This window comes from Rissa tridactyla, chromosome 3 (assembly GCF_028500815.1).
Source record: "Rissa tridactyla isolate bRisTri1 chromosome 3, bRisTri1.patW.cur.20221130, whole genome shotgun sequence".
Classification (NCBI taxonomy): domain Eukaryota; kingdom Metazoa; phylum Chordata; class Aves; order Charadriiformes; family Laridae; genus Rissa; species Rissa tridactyla.
Genome location: NC_071468.1, coordinates 35,221,524 through 35,229,975, shown reverse-complemented (window position 1 = coordinate 35,229,975; position 8,452 = coordinate 35,221,524). Strand labels below are relative to the sequence as shown.

General features: G+C 48.5%; 1 long non-coding RNA gene across 2 annotated transcripts; it reads left to right on the top strand.

Moving 5' to 3' along the window:
• The first annotated feature begins 1,108 nt into the window (after positions 1-1,108).
• LOC128907123 (uncharacterized) lies at positions 1,109-8,066 on the top strand. Of its 2 annotated transcripts, none has more exons than XR_008465477.1 (3): positions 1,109-1,211; positions 4,589-4,768; positions 4,842-8,066. It is a non-coding gene; the product is annotated as an uncharacterized LOC128907123 (long non-coding RNA). The 2 variants fall into 2 exon arrangements; XR_008465476.1 differs by having other exon boundaries at positions 4,589-4,737; positions 4,842-8,065.
• The last annotated feature ends 386 nt before the right edge of the window (positions 8,067-8,452 follow it).

The following is an 8,452-nucleotide window of genomic DNA, read 5'->3' as shown; positions in this document are numbered from 1 at the left end:
GTTGCTGGCTGATGCAGCATCTCCATTCCCACTGTTCAGTCCAGAGCAAAATGAAAGGCAAGCGCTTTTGACCGAAACCTGGCACGAGCCCCCAGCCAGCGGCCTCACTGTCTGCGCCATAGGATGGTGTCCAGCAGTGAGGCCAGTCTGCACATGGTCTGCACCTGGGTCAAGGATGTATGTTATTAAAGAAGGCAACTCCCTTGGCAACGACTTTGTTCTCCGAGGTGGTAGCCCTTGGGCTTCTCAATGTCTCTAGTGTGTCAGAGATGCTGTTACATCATGAACCGATGGGTTGTCCTCTTTCCATGGAATCCTCCAGGTATGATCCCTTGGGTGAAGAGCTACAGACCTTCCTCCAGCAGTTCCTCTAGCAGCCTCTGCGTTGTCTCCTCACCGTGCACTCTCTGCCCAGCCCAGCCTTGTGTGCCCAGACCTCTCCTCTGTCCTGGGCAGGACAGGAACATGGGTACACACACAGCCGAGGTGACCACCAGTGAAAGAACTGAAGTACAGAATGAGTAAGGTATTTCTGTTTTGGAAGTCACATCTTCCCTTCAAAGACTGCAAAGCCACCTTCCTTTTGAACTGAGAAGGCCAGCTAAGTCACTGGTGCAAACGCTGCTTCAGCAGAGCTTTGCATTTGCCGTGTCGGGGTCCCTCTGGCTGAATACTCCAGAACCGCAAAGGATCAGAGCAAAGTCCCCAAGTGAAATGGGGTGAAATGGGCCAGTGTGCAAGGGGGAGAGTGAGCAGAAGTGTCAGGGAGCAGGGCTGGCTAGCCAGGCACAGTGCTGCGTGAAACACACTTATTCTTGCATTGAGTTTGCTGCCTGGCTTCGTTTGCTTAATTGTTTGTTTTCACAGATAGCACTGGGTTGTGCAATCATTTTCTTTGAAAACGGGACTCAGCTCACGTTATTTCACCTAAATGGGCTGATGTTGGGTGAAGCAAAAGCTGTTTTGCTGGCAGCCCTGGTCCCCTGCCAGTGACATGTACTCGGGATGTTGCCTCAGAGAACGATTGTCTTGTCCCGATGTCAGGCGTGTCCTGGGGCCCCAGCACAGCACTGCGCATGGCAGCTGGGACACATATAAGCCAACCCCCCAAAAAACTAGTGGCATGCAGCTCCAGCTGTGGCATAAAGGTATTTTGAATGGGCAGGAGGGGCTTTTTGCCATCCAAGCTTCAGGGTTACCAGCATTAAAAGGTAAAGTAGCCTAAGCATTTAGTCCTGGGTAGAGGGGGGGTTTGGAGGCTTTTGAAACTTTTGGAGGTGAGAAAGGAAGGTGGAAAGAAATGGCATGCTGTTATTTCTAAGGGGTGAGGGAAGCTTTATTCCAACTCAGCCTACTCCTCTTGTATTGGCAAACTGGTTGGCTCTGGAAGTGGGCTATCCAGATGTAAATGCACTGCTGTAAGAGTTGTTTTATGTCTCACTTTCATGGAAAATAAACTGATGGGTACTTCATAGCAAGTTTTTTTGGAGCAAGGGCTGTGTATTTTCCTTTGCTGGGAAGGCAGCCTGCTCTTTCCGAATGCTGCTGCCTCATGTTGTAGTGATAAGAGAGCACTGCCCCGTGCAGGTTTGGACCACTGCCCTGATGGTCCTGTGCTGCCTTGCAACATAATGCAGATGGGTAAGATGTGAGTGGATAAGATGCTAGTCCACCCACAGCATAATTCTCGTAAAATGTCCGGGAAGGGGATGGAGTAAAGCTGCTCTATATTTTTTGCTACTTGGGTAGAGACAATGTGTTAGATTCGCTGGACATTTGCAAACTCACATCTCTTCCTCTGTACATCGTCCTTTGGAAGAGTTAATATTGCCCCTCGGGGAGAAAAATAACATATATGGGAAAAGCATATATGAAAAGCAACTTGTCTGTCAAAGTACAGATGTCAGAAGCTAAGCTCTTTGACCTATAGCTTAATTCCAGAAAAAGCACTTCGTTTTGGATGAGCAGAAAATAAGCTGGAAATGATGAAACTGATCATATGTTTGAACTTTAATTTTGTTGATGGATGGCAGTTGTATGAGTAGCTGCCCCTACAGTTCTTGGTTTAAATCATCTGGGCTTTTAATATTGACCTTTCTGTGAATTGGTGACATCAGAAAACCTATTACCCAATTCAGATTTTGCCAATCTTCTTCAAAAGCAGTTTTATTTGTGAATATCATATTTGTAAGAAAGGGGATATTTCTGGCATCTCAGGCATCTTAAGCCTTGGCTATGTTTTGTCCTACTGGTGTAAATGAAGTTTTCCCAGAACTGACACTAGTGAAGTGTTGTCTCAAGCTGGAGCTGTTTGGACCAAAGTTCCTTCCTCCAAGATTTGCCCTAAGAACTCGCTTTCGAAATGCTGAGAGGAAAAAGGAATTTGGGACATTATAATTATCAAGGAGGAGGCTGATGAGCTTGGCCAAGGATGAGGAAGGCGCTCTCTCAAATTCTGTTTTTGAGAAATGTGGAGAAGTACTCCCCCAGGAGACTGAGAGCTGGAGAATTTAGGAACCTCCTAACAGCCTATTTGCCCTTGTTTTGGTATTGTATTAGTTGGAGTGTTGCCCAGCCTTTTTTTGGGTGTGAAGGTGTGGCTCTGGGCAGGCAGCCACCAAGGTGTGTGGGCATCTGTAGAGTCCGGAGACAGAAAGAATTTAAGAAAACTCCCCTGCTTTGAGCAACCCAATGTGCTCTCATGAAATTGCTCACTGAACTGTGTTCAATACGCTCTACTTAATGTCCTGACGAAACTGAAATACTATCTTGTGTAAACTGCGATTCAAAAGAGTTATCAAATTTCCATTTATCTGAAACAATTTGTTGAAGTCTGTTATTTTAAAAAAAATTGCATGTTTTTGGAGTGTAGAGCCAGACATTAATATACCTCTGAGATGGAAGCTTTACAATTGTATGTATGGTTTGTGGTTTACATGTCAGATAATAATCTAATTTCAGTATGGAAATATTTAACTGGCATCCAGTTGTAGATTTGATTGGAACATCCTTTGGTTGGGGTTTATAGCCTGCACAGCTGAGTGGGCAGGATTTCCTGAAGGGATCAGGCCCCAGGTCACTGGTGGAGGTGAGACTGGGATGATCACGAGTTGCTTGTGGGAAACGGGGTGGGAGAAGGAAATGGTACAAGGAGGTCTAGAGTCACCTGTGGGCAAGTGGTGTTTGGGGATGGGGAGGTTCCTTACCTCAGGCCCTAATTGCTGGGGAAGAGGCAGAAGTATTACCTTGGTGCATATACATTTCATACCCCTCTGGTACCCTGGGATGAGGAACCACAAGTGGCTGGCCAGTAGCTCCTCCCCAGCTTTTCGCCCTAAGAAAGTTATAACTCCCATATCTCCCCCTTTCATTGCAAAGTCTTACCAAGCAGATCTGAGAGGAGGTTGGGTCAGCACTTGTTGGCACCATGCCTGCGCGGCAATAATCCCACACTTCCTGAAGGGAGGCAGGAGGGCTTTCTTCTGCCTTGGAAGGAGAAGGAGGCATCAGAGTTTCTGCTGCAGATTCTTCTTTCTAGGGGAGCACTGATGAGTGAGTGGCCAGAGAAAAGACATGATTTGCGACAAGGTGTATCCGTGACCCTGTCCCCGTGTCCCCAGCGTTTAATCCGACTGTCAGATCTGTGGGCAGGAGGGAGTTTTTCCTTAGTCAGATAGACACCACCAGTTGGGATTTGCTACCTTCCTCTTCGGCACTGACAACTCCTGATGGTCGTGTGGGGCACTGGTGAGAACCACAGCCTGCCACTGCCGGGGCTTGGAGGGAACCTTGCGCTCTTCTCTCTTTCTGTGGCACGTATACGTTTGTAGTATTTGGCCTTTGCTACAGCTCTGAAGTGTGGTGTGAGGTGCTGGGAGGGACTTTGTGGCCCGTGGCACGTAGAATAGATGCTTTGTGGGTTCCTCTGGACTGAAGTCCCATTTGCTGACTGTCCAGCTGTTGTGTCCCACTGTTACCATACTCAGTTGATGCGTCATTGGTGTGATTCTGATCCGATTGTTGTGTAGGTTTATTTATTGTTCAAGTCAATATTGCTAATGGCCACTTGATTTGCAGGGGAGGGATAGGCATGCTTGAGTTGAGTTTAGTTTTATTTTTGTTTGGTAGTTACCAGAATGTTGAAAACTGAGGCCAGGTCATACCTCCTTCAGCAAGCAACATGTGTCCAGCACCTGGGACAAACATCAAGTGATCAACCTCAAACAACAGAACAGCTTTTCTGAAATTAGCCTTTGGTTCTTAGACCCATAGCCATGAATAACACCCACTCCCTGTACTGGGAGTGTAAAATACGAGCTCCAGGACAAATGATAATAAATGAGCCCAAATGAATTCTCCCCTCCAGGAAATGATTTAATACATAAGGCTGCCCCATCAGACGCTTCTCCGGGGACTGTGATGTAAGTGTAAGGTGAAGTACTATCGCAATAACCGCATGTGTATATTCCTACCAGCTCTATTAACTGGCGACATATAAGTCAGGGTCAAGATGTCTGTACCCTTAGGCTGACATTACATGTAGTTTCAGCATGAAAAAAGCCGTTTGAATCCCGTGATCTCTCTGTAGATATCAAAACAATCCTGGGGACCTGTCCTGTTACCTCCACTCGTCACTGCCTCTGCCACCTCCTGCAAAAGAATCATACGAAGATCCAGCGAGAGACAGGAAAATGGAGACGGAGAGAAGGAAAGCGGAACAACTCTTCACAACCTGCTGTAATTGTTGACTACGGGAGAAGTGCCCAGCGTACCAAATCAGCTCAGGAGGACAGAGTGAGTGATGGTGCTGCGTGTTCATGAGCATTTTTCTCTCTTTCTAGGAGCTGCAGATCTTTGGGCAAACTCCTGAGTGACAGAGGCAAGTGAAACTGCCAGTGGGTGGTGCATGGGCATCTCTAATGCTTGCAAATACAAGCCTAGCGCTGCCCGTGCCCGCTGCATGTATTCTATTTATACCACAGCAGAGGGAGCGTTGGCAAAGCATCTCGGAGGAGCAACCTTTTGTTATACCTACCGCTGCTCCCTTCCCTCTCCCTGCAACTGACACAAAAATAATCACAATAATAAGGGTCGTGCGGTTAATTGATTCGCTGCCTTGTGACCGTGCTGCAGCCAACTCGGCCATCGCCTGGTTGTTGCATCTTGCGTCGCTGGGATTGCTTACGGGGAAGGGAGCACCTGAAATAGGACGTTTAGGATCCATTCACCTGGCTGCTTCTCCCAACAACTCACTCCATTCTGGCCTTTTTTCCACGTCTGCTAGAAGGCCGGATCAAGATGTTGATTTTCCTCGTGCTGTTCCCCAGGCTTAGCGCTGAGGGACTATATTTGAAATCAGAGAGTGAGCTGTGTGTTAAGAAATAGCTCTGGCACTAAAATGTTTAAAATTACTCTTTGTTTGCCTGACTTCTCTCCTAATTTAGATTATCCAAATCCAGATTCCCCCCAGACTTGCCCACAAGATGGAATTCTAAGAAAATATTGTTTTGTTTCATTTGTTTTTTAACGTCCACATTTCTCACATTTCCTGTTCCAATTTCAAAGTGGGCCTGAGCTCCTCCGCTGACATTGCTCCGGCTGTTATTTTGGGGATCTGAGAGAGGGGAGAAAAAATAAACGAAGTGTGGGGAATGCATTTCTTCCATTTCCCCCTTGTCAGCCACAGGTTCTTTCAGGCGAGTCGGTAAAGAGTTACTGACATTCCTCTCTTTTCAGGTCAAATAGAAGGATTAGACGAAGGGTATTACAAACATGGGTCAAGATATTAAAAAATGGGATGCCTAAATTTATGATCCTGATTTTGTATTTTGAGACCCTAAATAAGGGCTTGATCTTGTGCCCTTTGAAGCCACTGCCAAAGCTTCCACTGAATTCAATCTGCAAGATGAAGTCCTAAATTATGGTCAGGTTCTTAAAAGTTCTCAGCGTCTCACAGCTCCAAATAAGTCATCACTCAGCCTCTTCGCAAATCACGCGTCTTCCCTTAAGTGCCTAAACACGGAGCTCGTGCTTTTAGGTATTCCATATTTAAAATCCTGCCTGTTGATGCCGTCTTTCTTTCTGTCTCAGGAGCCATTGACATGGGGGAGATAACAAGGCTAATAAAGAAGCGTGGCTGGGACACGCATTGATTTGCTTTTTCGGTGAGCGGTGCTTAGCACGAACACTGCGGATTCTATAGCAATGTCAGTATTTATTACGGTGTAACGTTAACATGGAAGGCACATGAATGTCCTTGCCGGCGCCAGAATTCAGGCAAGTACATGACCATTTGCACAAACTTCACATGCACTGCTCTCCTGGTAACAGGATGTTGGCAGGTGGGAAGATCACAGGATCCAGATGAAACCCAAGACAAGATGAGCAATCCTGTAGTGGTAATTTTAGAAGCTGGGTTCTGTACATTATTTACAGTACATTGTAGCTTTAAGGGGATAAGGCTAGCCCTTGCCTTACCTCGTGGATTTAATCTTTTCTGTGAGATTTCTGTGGGGGACTTTCAGCAGCGCAGCAGCCGGAGGGATTTCATCCATCCAGAGGAGTGTTAAAATTAGAGATTGTTTCTTGTAGAGCTATGTTCATTCATAAAATGCCCATGTAGCAGGGGGGGAAAAGGCACCTAGGACCTTCTACCAAATAAAGAGGAAAAAAAAAGCAGCGAGTGAGCTCTCTGCTTGCTGCGGATCTGAAGTGCAGAGGCCTGGCATGAGGAGGGAGCTGCTCACGGAGGCCTGTGACAGAGTCAGAAGCGGCTCCTGCCTCGGGGAGCTTGAATTTGGCTTTACCTTTAGTTAGCGAAATATCCCCTCTTTTTTCCAGGGTGGGGCTTGAAGCCTCCCTATCTCTTGGAGGACATTTTTGGCAATTGCATTCTGAATACGGGAAACTCCAGTTGTTTTGGATGGATATTCGTTTCTTCAGAAACCCTCTGCAACAATCAGTTAAAAAAAAAATAATGGAGAGAGCAAAGAAAAAGGGATTCTTTTGCAATATTTGAACAACACCCACCACTCCTCTGTAGAAACGTGATCCCTGAGGGGAAAGGGATTATATTCTCCTCCAGGCTTTTGTCTAGGCTGGATTTCTCCCCTCGCCCAGGAGGAAGGCAGTGGGCTCTGGGGGTGCAAGGTGTGACCCCGCAGCCGGAGCAGCGGAGGGGCCAGGCGGGAGCAGAAGTCGCTCCTTGCTTAAACAGACTTGTCACTCGTCTCCCAGCCTTCCATGGGATCAGTGTGACCCAGGCGACATCCCCATGCACACCACCAAGGGGTGACACAAAATCTTTAAAAAATAAACAAAGGGAAGAAGAGGTCTGAGATCTACCAAAAGCAAAGATATATTTTTATTTTTTTTGTTTCGTGTGTTTCCCTCAGCCAGCAGGTGCCTCTATAGAGCCAACGCTTTGCCTGTATCAGTAGGAGTCTGTGGCACAGCACTGGAATACCTGCTTTCCAATGATAATGTGGCCTTTTCTTTCTTCGGTGTCTTTTTCCCCTTCCCCCTCCTCCAGCCCATGGAATCTGCCAGCCAGGACTTCCATTCCCGCTGCCACCCAAGGTCCTTGGAGGACGGTGGTAGGAGAGCGATTTATGTATGTTGACACACGCATATTGTTGCTATATATCCCATACAAGGAAATTTAGCGTGTCAGACAAGCGAAGGAACTGACTTGGGGAATGCCTGGGGTAACCCCAATGAGAGAATCTGCCTTTTTGCCCTTCAAATACCTTCCCAGAAAGCAAGGTTCGGGGGAGGTTTGTCTAGCAAAATCTTCACCCCTTCAGCACGACACTGGGCCACTGCTCAGCCAGTGCAGGCAGGCCCCCTGAGCCAAGGCGGGTGGCACTGGATAAAGAGGAATAAAACCCAACTGAGGATGACCCCCCTCTGCCCCTTTAGCACATAGCTGCTAAGAAATCACTGTATCTGAAAAGCGAAGGCCTTGGCCAGGGTAGTGGGAGGGGAGGGAGGGAAGGACAACGACCATGATCTCAGTTTGTCCCCTGCTGTCCCCCTCCCCCCAAATGGCTCCGCTGGACTTTGGAGCAATTCCCACGGGTAAGGTGAATTTTGACCCGAACGTGCATCCATCGGCGGGGCAGAAAGGGTGGAGGAAGCGTGGCCCGTGGGGCGGCCGGGGGCGGAGGAGGGGGGGAAGGCAGGGCGGGGAAGGTTGCGGGGGGGTGTAACGTGGGAGCCGCCGGGGGTCTGCGGTCCCGCGTGGGGCGGGCGGGGAGGACGGCGGCGGGGGCGCGCACCCCTTTACCTCCGTGGCCTTTTCGCCGAGCGCGGAAAGGGATGGATGGGATGGGAGGGGAGGAGGGAGGGGAATCGTCGGGGAGGGTGGGACTTCGCCGGAGCCTCTCTCCCCGCGGCCGCGCCGAGCAGTTGCAGAGCGCCGGCGAGCGGGCGGTGGGGCGGGCGCTGCGCG